The sequence below is a fragment of the Thunnus albacares genome, chromosome 6, assembly GCF_914725855.1.
Source record: "Thunnus albacares chromosome 6, fThuAlb1.1, whole genome shotgun sequence".
In the NCBI taxonomy this organism is placed as follows: domain Eukaryota; kingdom Metazoa; phylum Chordata; class Actinopteri; order Scombriformes; family Scombridae; genus Thunnus; species Thunnus albacares.
The window spans coordinates 26,799,283-26,815,764 of NC_058111.1; positions in this window are offsets into that span (position 1 = coordinate 26,799,283).

The window sequence follows — 16,482 nt, forward strand, 5'->3', positions numbered from 1 at the left end:
AGTTCAGGCAAAAAACACAAACACTCTGTCTACTTATTAACATGGAGACAGCTGAAAATCAGCATGGCGTTTCAGACCTATGTGATTAATGTTTAATCTATTCTGATCATATGAAATAATGAAACAATGCTCAATTAACCGCAGTGCATTTGATGCAAATGTTAAATTAATCTGTCAAAGCAGCTGCTCTCCTTCTCTCTCAAACACTCATGTAAGTTGCTCTGCAGCTCTTACACTTTGGCTTTATAGTGCAAACTGATTTCCTAGACTATCAGTGTGAATCTAGAGATGGTGATGTCAGTCAGGCGTCACATGTATGGACTCCTATGGATGACTAACTAACCTACTTCTCCATTGAAATGTAGAAGAGGGCTGAAAGAGTTTTACTTCTATGGATGAGTCAATGTTTCTGTGATTTTAATATTTTACTTTGTGTCATAGGAGAGAGAGAGAGAATACAGAAGAGTGTGCAAAGAAAAAAAAAGCCACCATACTGTAAGAACAGAGGAAAGCAAATGAGATGAGGTGATGGTGGTAAAGTAAAGTGAGTATGTGAGTAAGTGAGTTTGTCCTCTCAGGAAGAGATGACATGAGGAAGATGAAGACAAAATGAGGCTTTGAGGGAGGAAGGTGAGAGCAGCTGAAAGAAGGGAAATGTGAGGCAGTGTGTAGTCTGCTGTATCTACCAGACAATATGAGTCTGCTCTATAGTTGTGTGGGTGACAGGTCTCAGTGTCTCCCAGAGGGAGATGCAGCTCAGCTTCCAGGAAGGAGAAATACAATCTTCTAGTCGGGATAATGGTTCCACACTTTCATGATATGCTTCTTCCTTGACCCAGTCATTTCTCTTCGTCTGTTACCTCTGTCAGCCTAAAGGTGTAACCATCTGTTACTTACAGTGTAAAAATGGCTGCTCTGGTTGAGCTGGGAGCCATTTCCACTGTAAATAATCAATACTAATCACTGATCCTCCTCCACTGCTAATTGAAATGGAAAATAAAAGTCAGTGAGAGTGGGCTGTGTTGTAGATTGGACTTGGCAGGGGCTTATCTCAGTGGACCATGGAGCTAATGATAAAATGCACAGAAAATCATAGACTGTAAAACAGTAATGAACATAGCCACTGTGAGGTCGCCCGTTAGTTTGTGGACTCCCGTTATAAAACCCCGACTTTGGCATTTTGACCGTGGATTTTTGGGCCAGAAGTGACCATATTTGAATGAGAGGGTGGAGCTAACCCTAACATTAGCTGCTAGCTTGGTTAGCACAGTGCATTTACAGTCTATGGTTATCTGCGTTAATATCAATGCTAATGCTATTTTTAGCTAGCAACTAACAGGCTTAAAACTATTACAACAAAATGTACTTTTCGGAAAAACTGAAAATCTGACTGCTTAGAACGTCTTTTAATACAACCAAATGTTGAACAAGAGTTTTTTAGGTGACCAAATGTTACAATTAACTTTCATGAACTGAAAACACACTGAAATAGCGACAACTATGGCTACGCCTATACTCTGTGAATTGGGATTACACCATGGTTATGTTACCTAACCAACATTGTTGCTGTGGTAGCAACGTGTCAACCACAATGCAGCCACACCCTAAAGCATACCCTGCTTTATTGTCTATTTTACTCTAAATGGGACTATAATATACAAAATGAACACCATGATGTATTAAAGAAGACCTGAAATTAGCGATCTTAGACTATCATAGACCATAGACTTCCATGTGATCAGACTTCTTTTTAGAGCCAGTGGAGTCGCCCCCTGCTGGCCAGAGCAGAGAATGCAGGTTTAAGTCATTTTTGCATTGGCTTCACTTTTCAGACATGGAACTACCCGCTTGCAGAAAATGAAATATATTGTAAATACAATTTTTTTTTTTTTCTGTGTCAATTCATCCAGTTTAACAGTTTTTCTGTGTGACTCATTAATACAACAAACACTGTGTTTCTTGAGCTGTAAAAAGAATCAGAAAAAAATCGGATTTTTTCAAGTTATAGCCACATAAGGATGAGGATGTTTTATGTCTTTTGCTTCTCTGTTTCCCAGCAGTAGGACCGACTGAAATAAAATACATCCAGAAAGAACATGATAAAGAACTTTAAAATGCATTAAATATTTGGTCTTTTTCTCATCATGTCAACTAAAGTAACACCCACAGAAAGTCTCTGGACTTGGCCAACCTGCTGAGGAGCTGGATCTATGGCCAAACATTGTCTTTCAGAATAAATGTTGTTTTGGGATCATTTTTACATACAGATGGGTGACAAAGGAAAAACCAGTACAGGTCTGAATGCTTGACCCCTACAGTGAGGGGATCTGTTGGATCTATCATGCTGTGGGGTACATTTTGCTGGCATGGTTTGGGTTCACTTGTCCCCTTAGAGGGAAGGGTCACTGCAAATCAATACAAAGTTGTTCTGAGTGATCACCTTTGTCCTGTGATGAAACATTTCTATCCTGATGGGAGTGGTCTCTTCCAGGATGACAATGCCCCCATCCATAGGGCACGAGGGGTCACTGAACGGTTTGATGAGTATGAAAATGATGTGAATCATATGCTAAGGCCTTCACAATCACCAGATCTCAACCCAATGGAACACCTCTGGGAGATTATGGACCGATGTGTTAGACAGCGCTCTCCACCACCATCATCAAAACACCAAACAAGGGAATATCTTTTAGGATAATGGTGTTCCCTCCCTCCAGAAGAGTTCCAGAGACTTGTAGAGTCAATGCCAAGGCACACTGAAGCTGTTCTGGTAGCACGTGGTGGCCCAGTACCTTACTAAGACACTATGTTGGTTTTTCCTTTAATTTGTCACCCGTCTGTATGTTCACCTCAAATTTTGGAACTTTGATCATGTTTAATATACATATATATATATATGACATCATAATAATATATAAATAACAGAAAATCCTATGAATAAGATCACCAGATGTTATAACAATATCATCTTCTAGACTATTTCTTGGTGGAGTGAATAAAGAAAAACCCCACCAGTCTAACTAAAACCAGCTGAAGTTTCCCACTCACATTGTCCCTGGCAGTTCTGCACAATGGAAATTAGATTCAGTTTGACTCACTAAGAATTCTGAGAGAAAAATAGAAATGGGATGACGGAGAGAAAAAGTTTCTGCGTACCCCTGCTGAAGAGAAAGGGATGATTCATAGAAGGAGAGAAGAGAGAAGCAGCAAGACTGAATTTGTGTGGTGCTCTCAGTGTGTGTATCTTACGATGCGAGAACTTGAACATGCTGAACGGACAATGATAAGCAGAGATGTGGCTGACTGTGTTTCAGGTTGCTCATTAGCTAATAATGTTTGCATGATGTGAGGCACATTTTGGACCTGGATGATTCAACATACAGTATATAAATTGGTCAGAAGAACACTTTTGATAAGTGTAACCACACATGATAACGAGTTTAAGATGCTGTTCAGATTTGGGAAGGGTTTTGTTGCTTTGATGTGCCTGGAGGCTGTGCAGATCAGTGTGTACAGTGACGGTGTATTTGTCTGTGGTGTCCTTTATCAGCTCACTTGTACAACATTGCCATTGAACCACTCTTAGCCCTTCTGTTCACGAATAAGAAATGGATTAGCAAAACTATAACCCTCTGTTCGTTTTTCATCTTCTAAAGGGAATGGATTTATTAAAGGAACACATTACAAAGAAACCTTGGCAAACAGTTTTAAGGATCAACCAAATATAGTGTATAAAATCTCTTTTTATGTTTGTGAACTGCCTCTCTCACCCTAAATCCACATGTTCAAATGCAGGTAAGTCTGTGTGGAGCAGAGAGGCACTGTGACATTGTGGCTGTTGTATTAAAGAATCGAAGACTGATGTTCATTGTCTTTTCCAAGCAGAGAGGAGACTCAGGCCACATGAAGGTCTTGTTTCCCCTAACCCTCTGCTTTTATTTGTCATCCTCCATTTGATTTTCACATTTGAAGACTAACAACTTTTTAATGCAATGTGAGATTCTCTAAACATGGCCAGTAGCCCTGCAATGTAATGTAGAGTGGACCCAGTGCCATGAAGTTGCTAAAGTTAAAAACAATAACAAATAGAAAATACAGTTTTGTGTTATTTGCTGACCAAACATCCAACAATGACATTGCTCTAAGATAAAATGAGTGGGCCACAGAGATACTGAGAAATGTTGCTTTAAGTGTTCTTTAATCAACCTTGGCATTGAACTGGTTCTTGCAGTAGAACAGATGTTTCGTCACCTTCTTCTCTATTCTTTCTGTTCACCTGATTAGAAATTCAGTTTAAAGTGATTCAGTCTATTTCAGGTCTGGGTGACTGCTATATAGCTGTAATAACCTGCATACACAGCAGAGAAAGGTTATGTATGGCTCCAATATTTTTGATGAAAATGCCTCTATCAGTCTAATGGCTCTGTCTGTGTCTGATGTCTTTGTGTGACTGGCTGTGTCCTTTGCCTCAAAGAGGAAAAGGATATTTGGAGTCTGAACTGTGAAATGAATACATTGCCTTTCATTTTCTCTGTGCACTGGGCTAAAAAATGTCCGTAATAACTCAACTATCAGCCTCAGTTCAGATCACTGAGATTCAACAATTTTCTCACTCTGGCAGTCATTTTATAAACATTATTGAACCTAAATTATGTCCTCATCCAAAAGACAGAATCTTAGAAACAAATTGGGATCTGATAAGAAATTCTTCTCCCTCTCAAAGGGTTTTATTCTTTAGAAAATCAATGTCATTTTCTGCTGCCTATAAGTGTGATAAGGTCATCGTGAATTATAAACGCCTCCCTGGCTGTCAGCTACAAGGTGATTAGATGTTGGGAGCAGGTGTCTTTTTAAGCCATAATACCCAATGTCTAAAGCTTCCATCAAGGTCGTCCTGTCTGCTGTGTGATGGATATGGGTATTTTAAACAGGACGAGAAAGCTTTCAGGGCTCGACGCAATTATTTCATTTAATGTTGACGCATATGGAAACTGTCTGGCTGTTGATACCGCTGAGAAGAACAAAATAGTGATGTGTTACACCATTATTGAGGCTGAATTGATGAGAACTTATAATACATGATTTGAAAACGCATATGTCAATTAATTCTATGATCTCTGTTTTGTCTCTTGTCTTACAGGTAAGTGCTGCCACTGACCTCCTTCAGAACAAAAGCAAACAGAACAAAGCGGAAGGATTTAGCAGAGATCTTCTACTATCTTCAGCACCATTCATGTCTCAGTGGGTTTGTTCTTCTTTGTCTCCATAAAGAGGAGAGAAGCGTGTCCAGATACAGGCTTCCTTTACAGATGCGTTTCTCTGTTGCTCCGTACAAACATCAACAACAGAAGAATCTTAATAGGAAGAAACAGAAATGCTGCTTGGGTCTCAATATCGTCATATTTTTAGTGGAATTTTTAAGTTTAAGAAAAAGGCAAGGACAAGAAAGCTACAGTTGAAAATCAGCTGCTATTTGATTTCCCAAATGTGTTTTCCTCATAGTTTCTGTGGTTGCCAAGGTCATATGACAAGTGGCGGTGGCAAGTTAAAAAAGTTGAACCATCATGAACCCTGACATTGACAACAATGGAGTCGGCAGCGGCAACTGTTTGCTGCCTGAAAACACCTTACGAATTGATTGTGAGTCAAGTATGTTTCAGATGGTGTTATATTAAGTGTAATGACCTTGTTGTTCTTTTTCAAAAATGTGTATTAGCTGTTAGCTTTAACAGTCCCCCTTACAGCAGAATCCAGCAGATACCTGTGTTAGCCCTGTTACCATGAGAGCGTTGTCCTTGTGTTGTAGCTTAAAGGCGAAGCTTTTGGTTATCAGGCTGCAGCAGATACTGATGGGCATATTTTATAGATAAACCCTCAGGCTGAAACTCTGGGACTGGTTGAACTTTGGGGAAAGCAACATGTGTTTTTTCCAGGGCCTGTGGCAACATCTCGTAGAGAGGAACTGTTCTCTTGTGTTTGTGTAGGTATTGTGCCTGTGTGATGCACTGTTTGTAAAGTGGGGTAGGAAGCGTCTCAGCTGACTAACAGTTCAGCCACTGGTCTTTTCTTCACCTCCGAGGGTCCTGTTCATCTTCTGCTTTAAACTCTGTACTATTCATTTGCTTTCACCACCTCCTCCATCTCCTTTCAGCAAAACTTGAAACCACAGCTCTCACATTTCACTCAATAGATTAAGGCGGCGTGCATTTAAGGCAGTTTTTATTTAACAAATGGTATACCATTCGTAGCTTTTTGTGGTACTAAATGGAACACATTTGTGTTGAGCGATCAGTCTCAGAAGCAATATCAAACATATAAAGCCATGTGATCTGGAAGTGGAAAGTGTTTAGACTGTAAAACAGAAAGACTTAACAGAAGTCACAATATAATATACAAAATATTAAATATTATTTCAGAGCTTAGTAAGAAGAGAAAGACTACAAGTGCCATCTCTTAATTGATCAAGCAGCCACACCCAAACTTTACTGATCCATCTGCCTCTGTCAACTTAGTTACTTTACATCACCAAAATGCCTTATATATTATGTTTTTTTCTTCAGACTTTTTCCCTTTTTTCACAGCAGATGTTGTGACATGTCATATTATAAAAACATATGTGTAAAAATTAACTTTCCTCTGTTACAGGTGCTGAATGCCTGTGACAGTAATGGCCTTATCTTATTTATACATCTGTTTTGACAGTCTGAGAATTACAGCTTTGCTTTCCTCTGACAGTGAGCCTCACTTCAGTTGTATTTCTAGGATCTGAATGAGCACCTTTAAATGAATGAGTGACAGCTATGGTATTACTCTGCCAGCCAAACATGCAATTTATTCGCTCGCCTCCCTCGCTCATTGGTTCAATCCTCCTCTGATAGAGAACCTGTTCTGTTCTGACTGATGATGACAGGTGATCTAATCAAAACTTTGACAAGAATAAATCATGCAGAGCTGGAGAGAGATAAAGAGCCATTATCTTAGAACACTATTTTTCTTAGAGAGATATGAGCAAATAAAGTTATGATGGAAGTGATACTCAAGATCATGTTTGGCTATGGAGACTTTTAAACAGGCGATTAAAACACATCAGTTTAAGTGATGGCACACTTCAGCTCTCCGCAGAATGTCAGTCTTCAGACAGAACTGTATTCATTCCAGACACATTTTTAATAATTTGCAAACTGAACTTCAAGGAACTTACAAAGTCGTTTAAGTAGTCTTGTTGTTAAAGTGTATCTTTTAACATATAATACTCATCTGTTGAAGGTTTGGAAGGTGGCTGGTACAATCAGCAGAGGCTGTGATCAGTTTCAGTTCATTCCAGTTAAAGAATAGATGCCTGTGGTGGCAAGTTTTGGTAGTTTTGAAACCATAATTAAAAGGATCAAAACCCTTGTACAGGTCATGGTGAATTACATTGTATTCTGCAAGTGATTTGATTTAGAAGTTGACCGAGGAATTTACTGTCCTGTGGTAAAAGCACTTCATATGTCTCGGCACTTGGCTGTGAAAAACACTCAAGCACACTTATGGTTGGTTGGAGTTTACATAAAATACCTGTCATATTTTCCAAACCACCATTCTTCTTGTTCCTCTCAATATCTGACTCAAGATTTCACCTTTTGCCCTCCACCATTTATTCTAGTCAAAGTTCTCTCTTTGATAACAGATAAAAATAAGAAGAAGCTATCTTCCTGTACGTCTGTTGTTCCAAAGATATTGAATGAGCTGTCTAGATAGATGAACTCTGACACTGTCTGGACTCCTGCACAGATGAACACACCGGCAACACTTTCTGCTCCACTGAGACAGCAGATGGATACAGTTTGAAGGAGAGGAGATACTTTGATGGTTTTCTCTTTGGGGAAGTGTGTGTGTATGTGTGTGTGTGTGCGCCTTCCTTCACTGACATTTGGCAACTGAGCCATAAAAGATAACTAAGATTTTAATTATATGCTCTTAAAACTTTTCCCATACTGACGATTGTGAAATCTTTAAAGAAAAGTCTGTCAAGCACTGACTGATATTCAATCAATCTACAGATTGTTTTACACCAATTTTGAAGCAATGACAGCAGTAAATTGAGATTGATTGATGAAAACATGTGCACACTTTATACATAATTCTTTTCTCTGACTTTATTCATAGTGACATTGAGTTTCTGTTTAAATTTGATGTTGTTTATCAGGCAGATGATGATGAGCAGCCACCATCAGTAGTGAATCTTAATACTCATCTAGACTCCACTCAACCCATCAGTTGATATGCATGTCAATCATGAATTAAATCAGTCAAATGTTGCATATAATAGAACTTGCTCTTGTTCTTATAGTTTCCTGGTTTCCTCAACCAAGAGTGTCTGATCTGTACTCCTGTCATATTGTCAAGAAACATAATGTTTCTTAAACTTTCACCCAAACCACAATCCATCTCCTGATCACAAAATTACTCCCTACATATGAATGTAAGAGCTGTAATTTTAATTGACCTACTACTAATCAAGCACCCAGACAGTCGTCATAGACATCCCCTTAGTTTTGGGGACCTGATTAATGCTGAAAATAGAGGCTGCAGATTTCATAATTTATTAGTGAGTCTTCTGGAGGTGCTATGGTCTCCCATAGAGAGAAGCCTATTAGGTATTGTGAAGGCTTGGTTAAAGGTGCAGTGTGTAGGATTTAGTGTCATCTAGCAGTGAGGTTGCAGATTGCAACAAGCTGAATTCCCCTCCCCGCTCACTCTCCCCTTCCAAGTGTGTAGAAGAACCTACGGTGGCTGCGAAACTCATGAAAAACATGAAAGACTCTCTCTAGAGCCAGTGTTTGGCTTTTCTATTCTGGGGTTCTGTAGAAACATAGCGGTGCAACATGGTGGCCTCCGTGGAATAGGACCTGCTCCCTCTTGAGATATAAAGGGCTTATTCTACGGTAAAGAAAACATGATTCTTATTTTCATGGGATTATACACAAATTAAAACATACTATATTCCATTTCTGCCAAGTCTTTTTCGTTAGATGCCACTAGATTCTACACACAGGACTTTTAAAAATAATAAGTACTTTCATATTGGCCCCAGCCCCTTATGGCTGACCAAGATGATGATCTGAGACCTCCAGTGTTGGTTATTACGAAGGTTCAATGGCCCATGAGGAAGCTATAATGTAGTGAGGAAATGGGCTTCTCAATGCAATATTCTTCATGAGCGATTTCACCCTCCCTCCAAATATCACTATCTGTGAATATATCTGGATCCAGTTTAAATATGGTATTAAATAGCACCATATGAAACCACTGATTGTGGTCAGTAAAAAAAACTTTATTCCTTGTTTGAGCTGCATGTAGATTTATCATGTGTGTATGTGTCTGTGTGTGTGTTTGAGAGAGTGTAAGTGTAGCTTACAGCTTGAGCAAATACTTGTCCTTAGCTGGCAGTTGAATGTGTTTTGTCATGACAACTGAAATGAGATTCACATCAGACAAACTCATGTCTGCTCTTAGACTATTTTAGAGATTGATAGAGATTCCAATCATCTGTTAAACTTTCACACCACACAAAACTATCTGTGTTGCTAAATGGTTTGTTTTACAGTGGGTTTCTGTTGCTGAAATGACATGTTACTGTCTTGTTTAGTTGGGTAGGAAGGTCAAAGGTGTTAAGCTATGATAGAGCAACACAGTGATGGTTCAGTGATGATGGAAGCTGTATTATGTATACATCCTTTACTGTTTTAGTGATTTCTTTACTTAAGATATCAGATTGAGAGACAGTGCACTGTATTATTGGATGAGAATATTTATGACAGTGAGATACAAGATACAATCTAATCTTGATATAGCAGATTGGAGTATAGATCTTAGCTCAAAAAGGTCTATTTAGCCAATATCTTCAAACAGTGACTGTCTTCCACTACTGGAGACAGTTGAAAATGCTCCAAGGTGCTTGTAAATCACTGGAACCTGTCCCTAATGCACAACAACAGCATCATGATGTTCTCTGTCTTCAGTCCAGCTACCTTTGTTGGATCAGAGCTGTTTTTATCCTGGATGTCTCCACACCTGTCTGATCCTATTAGATCACGGCATGTCTGCTGAGCTGATCAACACTATGTCCCAGCAGATGGTGAAATGATGACTGTTCATAATGGAGGGGATTAACATAAAACCACCTGATAATAGAAATCAGTGACTGCTTCCTTTAAGGGAGACTACAGAGAGTGCGTTGACATTGGTGAGATACTGAATTTGAAGTTTGATCTTAAATTATTTTCCCTTTAAATAGGACTTCAATGCTTTTTTATTCAAATGTGCCTTATGTGGGCTACTACCCTGCAGTCCTCAGTTTAAATGAAGGCCACATCCTCCACATGATGTGAACTTTATTACACTGAGAAATTAGTGTTTGTTCTCTTGGTCAGCCTGGGATTCTTGTTTTCAATGCTTCCAGATGGGAAACTTGAAGATTATTTTTCCCACATACTGAAGAGAATTATTCTTATTCATGTGTGCAGATGGGATATTATACTTGCTTCAGTTAGTGTTTTAGTGTTTTTTTCCTGTAAAAAAAAAAAAAAAGTACAAGCACAAGCTTTCTCAGCTCATACTGAGACATGTTTAGTGCAGGTGATGATGAACAATACTAGTGATTAAAAGGCAGGCAGAGCGTCCAGTACTTGACAAGTTAGTTAAAACTACATATGTTGCTGGATATTTTTTTTCTTTATGTATTATTTGTGTAGAGTACGATTAGTTATCCTTTCACTTTTTGTTTTGATTAATGTGATGTCCACATTTTTAGTACCAATATGCTAAAGTTCAATGTTTTATCACAGATAATGAGGCTTTTTCAGTGGTGCAATCAGAATCTTTTATTTACAGAATAAGTTCTGTGAGGCCAAACCTTACACTTATATATTAAATTATAAATTAATAGGTAGTTGTTTTTTTGCTGGAAGACAAGAGCATTTTTTAGTGAGTGTAATAAAAACAACTTTAGCTTTCCTCACATTGGCTGTATTTTTGCTTTAATTAATGAAGCAAGGTACCAGTTTATTGTTTTTTATAGGCAACCTGCTGAGACGGTCTACTTTGGAGACAGTCTAAGCAAGTCTAATAAAATTTAATATTGCCATTAAGCTGTTCTTAATATCACGACAGGGAAACATCTAACTTTACAGTGTATCTTTAAATTCAGAGTCATCTGAGTAGCAGCTTTAATTTTGATCTGTTGTTGTTGTTGTTCCAGACAGCTGAACACTGAGGCCACCGGCCTGAACAAAAGTACACTATTCTCCTTTAACCGGCTATCGATTTCCCTTTTTCTTCCTCATTCTCATCTGTGAATAGAGATTGCAGCTGCTGGCTCTTTATTCACATCAAAGAAACACAGAGAGCTAGAAACATCTTCATAATTACAGTTTATATGGTTACAATGGAAAAGCATCCCAGTTTTTTCAATCTGTGTACAAATAACACAACTTTACACTTTCAAATTGTGTGCAGTGCATATGCCAAAGTCCACTTTTGCATGCAGTTGATATGCCAATCCTTCCCAGGCAAGTGACATCAATATAATATGACTTTCTTTTATTTAATAAGGTGATTTTTAGCTTATTAGGAGGAGGCAGGTTGGGTGAATGGCTAGATAATTTGTTGGCAAAAAGTTGCAACTGGACATCTTCAACATCACATTGGGCATTTTGGCAATTGGGCATTGGGAATTTTAGCGTCATGTTGGGACGTTTTTACCGCATTTTACTGTTTTAACCCAAACCATGATCTCTCCCTAACCATAATCAAGTGGCTTTCATGCCTAAACCTAACCAACAGCGTTAAATGAGACACAAAAAGGTTCAAAATGTGGCGTTAAATCACCTGCACACAAAACTAGACTTTGGGGAAAGTAACGCACGCAGTTTGAAAGTGTAAAGTCATGTTATTTGTACACAGATTGTGAGACCAGGTTGGGAAAAGCAACCCTCTACTTCAGACTATTTTTAGATCTACTTTTGTTAGACCAGTGTTCTTAAAGGACAATGAATAGTAACACACTTTCAAACTGATCTGAACAGCAAAAATGCTACAGTTCTTCTTTACCAACAACAACTCTGTAAATACAAAAAAACAGAGTTGGGTTTTGGTATGACCAATGATTATTTCCATCTGGTTACAAACATCAGCAAACTATACTCGCAAGGTACACACTTCATCATACTTAACAAGTTGTTCAGCTGCTATAGTGTTTATGCACACTGTCTCCAACTCCTTCAAAATGGAGCATCATTCCGCGTTTCTCACAGGAATAAGGTTTGGGATTTCAATTTTGGCCTAGGTCTTTTCCTTCTGGGGTTTGCGTATTCTCTCTTTGGTCTTGTGGACTTCTTCCCACTGTCCAAAAGCATGCTACCCAGGTCAGCTGGAGACTCTCATCTGTCATCTGTTGAAGGCCCAGTGTGACAAAGCCACAGGGATGGATTCACTATAAATAGACAAAGAACTTTATTCAGGACAAAGACCAATAGCGGTAGAAACTGGAGCTCCAGCAGTCATTAGCATCATAGTGCAATACAGCAGAGTATCTGTACCTTTGCTGTTGAAGTGGGAAGTTAAATCAATACACTGCACCCTATTACAATGTATCCGGATGGATAGAAAGTCAAGCACTAACCATTTAACATTTTGAAAAGGCTTCTGTACTCATACATAATATATTGTAGTCCATATTAACTGCTGATCCAGGACCTCACTGAATGACTACCTGACAACAAAACTTTGCCACGTGATGGTGAGATTGTGATCTCTTTACCGTAGTCAGATTTAAAAATGGAGAAAAGCAGCGCATCAGTGCAAAAGTCAAGAGACGAATACAGATAGGATGGAGAGAGATGTCACTCTTTTTTTTTAATGCAATGCACAATTATGTTGTGCAAACAGACAGCAAATGATCAATGATCAATGTGCAGAGTTCAGCATAACAGCATAAACACACCTTAGTTCATTTGGATACAGACTCAAATGGTGGCCAGATGTTTGTTTTTTAGCCCTTTATAGCAAATAGGTTATAGAGTGCTTCTCACTGACATCTTAAATATCCTCTACTGTCATTTTGGTAAAGTTTCATTTGTGAGAATCATCAATCCAGATTTTTACCAAAAAAATTTTTTTACACAACTAAAACATGACAGTTTAAATTTGAAGATGTAAGAATCATAAGAAATCTCTCTGTCCAAAACAACACTTTGTCTTGGTTTTACAGTTCTACAATCTGATACTCACCACTGTAGTTGAGAGAAGTCCACCTCATTACATTTATGTATCAAAGAGAATATTCTGTCATGTTAAAGCCCAGCACACTTGTGTCTTACTCTGAAGGTTTAAAGGTCCAGTGTGTAGAATTTAGTGGCATCTAGCGGAATGGACTTGGAAGAAATGGAATATAATATTCATAAGTAAGTTTTCATTAGTGTATAATCACCTGAAAATAAGAATTGTTGTATTTTCGTTACCCAAGAATGAGCCCTTAATGTCTAGACAGGGAGCAGGTCCTCTTCCACAGAGGCCGCCATGTTGCACCGCCATGTTTCTACAGGAGCCCAGAACTGAAAAACCAAACTCCAGCTCTAGAGAGGGCCTTTTGCATTTTTCACGAGGGAGGGAGAGGGCGAGGGTTTTCAGCTGGTTGCAGTCTCCAACCTCACTGCTAGATGCCACTAAATCCTACAATCTGCACCTCCAAAGCTCCCATCTGCTAGGAGTATTGATTTATCATTTTCAGCCCACAACAATTATGTCCTCTGGTAAAGATGTGAAAACCTTCAGCTGGAGTTGTAGACTGAGTGGATCAGTGAAGCAGAGTGCTTTACCTCTCACCTCTTCAGTTTAGTTAAAGCAAACTCTAATTCCTCATTTGAACTGGTGAAATAAGGCTGGTCAGAGACCTTCAGCCCTGGAATTGTGGATTTTTGAAAGAAGAATATAAAACATGTTTTTGTGTTTGGGTGTCTATGGTATGATGCCTTTGGAGGAGAGCAGAGTAATTTTGGTCATCGCCTAGGGTACATTAAAACTCAGGGATTGGATTCAGGGATTGTTTTTAATGAAATAACATAATTCTGTCTGTAAAACGGAAACAAGGCGAAGTAGGCAAAACCAAAAATAATTCATAAAATTAATAAGTTTTACAGAGAACAGGCCAACTAGAAAAAAATGTGCATGAAGAAAGAGATCTGTGCTGATCCACATTTAGACCTCCATGACTCTGCGTCAGTCTGCCACCTGAGACTCTCAGCTCCGATTCTTTTTCTCTGCTACGACTTGATAAATGATTTCAACACATAACTGTTCCTCCAACCTGTTCCATGCATCTCATCGACTCTATTCAGCCCCAGCTTTTAAATGAACTCTGTTTTAATTTCTAAACAAACTATTTGTTTGACATAAGAAAATGCCATATTGATTTTTGATTGTCTTTGTGATTCATCCTGTCTTTCTGCTGTGTCTTTTTCACTTTCTCTTTGCAAAACTTCACAGTTGGAAGACGGTGTTTGCTGACATTCACGTTACATCCGTGACACTGTTGTCAGTGATTCACATTTTTTTGCATTTTTAAAATCTCACCCTTAGACCTCATATACTGTATATACTATATATATTTAGGAGTATAGATTTGACTGAGATTGCTGTTCCTGGGTCAGTCTCAATCTCTGGAGATTTACACAATGGATGGATCATTGTGCTGGCCAGTACAGCCCATTTAAAAAATATTTAAAGGTATTGTATTACACAGTATGACTTACAATACATCACATGGAATCACACGGGGAACACCCAATGGACTTTTTCCCTTTCTTATCACCATAAATAATATTTAACCACAGAAATTCAACCATAAACCACTAAGGGACTTTTTTCTCTCTCTACCATTTCTCCTGGGATGCATCACCTGCCTCCCCTTCTTCCACTGACTGAGATCCAGATAGACAGTGTGTACGTGTGTGTGTGTGTGGGGGTGTTTTTTTTTTCTTTATGTTACACTGAGTGCTACACTATATGCTCTGACACTCTGGAGGAAAGAGGTTCTCCTCCACAGAAAGCACAGAGAAAAAAAAAAACTTGTATTCTCAGGGGAGTGCAAACTGCAGAAAATGCAATGATGCTATTTTTTTTCACCACTTTGTGTTTTGGCATCTCTCCTGTTAACAATCTTGGCTGCTGATTCCTCATCACTGCTGTTTAGCACATAAGCTTAATGGAGGGTAAGTGGAGGAAATTGAAGAGAAAATGTTTGTTCCATCAACACTTTGACTAAAAAATGTGGGGGCTTTGAGGATGGATCTGTGTTTTAAGTGTTCAAGTTAAACTAGAAGTCATCCTTCATGCTTTTTTTCCTCTGGTTAGTCAAAGTTAGTCTGCAGATGATTTAATGTTGGGTTAAGATAAAGAAGGCAGGAAGATTCAGAACAATCATGCTTTATACAGAAGATAGGCATTCATAGCATATGCTGTAGTTGTATTTCTTTGCATCAAATAAATCCATTACATAAATCAATGTCTGAATGTGGATCATTGTTGTTTTCTGGTTCATGAAACCTGAATCAATGCAGCTACATAAGCTGAGAAAAAAAAATTGTTTCTGCCAAACTTTTTAAGTATAAACCAGACTCAGAATTTATGTCTATGCAGCCAGGCAGCCAGCTGCCCAACTCTGTAAAAATGATGCAGCTGAAGTGAATCTTTTGACCTGTGTTTTAGTTTTTACTGTTGCATTTAGTGGATGTATCTTTTGTCTACATACACACACTATAGAGGAGAAAATACAATTGTATCAGTGTGCCTCAGATGTTATGAACTGTATATTTAACTGCAGAATTCCTTCGTGAGAAATGAAGTAATGTTGTGTTTTAGTTTTAGGGTTGTTTTTTTTTTAATAAGGCAGAATGTTAAAGTGTCCTTACGTTGCTTCTCCTAACTGCAGCTCTTAACAGAATAGTGATGGTGATGTTTCAGTGTGTTGCAAATCTTGTAGCTAACAAGGATTGAGCTTCAATCAGTGTGAGAGGAAGAACATGAACATGTAGGGCATCGTAGAAAAAACACAAAGCAAACAAATAGAAACCGCAACTCATCCAGTATGACCCTATTGCACTATATATAGGCTTTGATGGCAAAACTGACTGTCAATCTTGTAAATGTCTTGTAAATCTTGTTTATTTCTGATTTTCCGATTGATGAATGTGCTCTCTGTTTCTGACTCTCAAATTGTTTTTGAGTTGCTCCACACAGAGAGAGAAACATTCAGGGAAGAATAATTTCTTGGAGACTCCTTTCCTTGAAAGAAATAAAAGTGTACCTCACTAAATTTAACTGTAATGAATTGCACAGTCGTGAAGCGCTAATGGAATTATATGATTGCTGCATCGGAGTAAAGTGGGGCACCCATTTCTTGTTTAGATGTTTTGGAGCTCTCAGCCTTTCTGAGGAATGAGA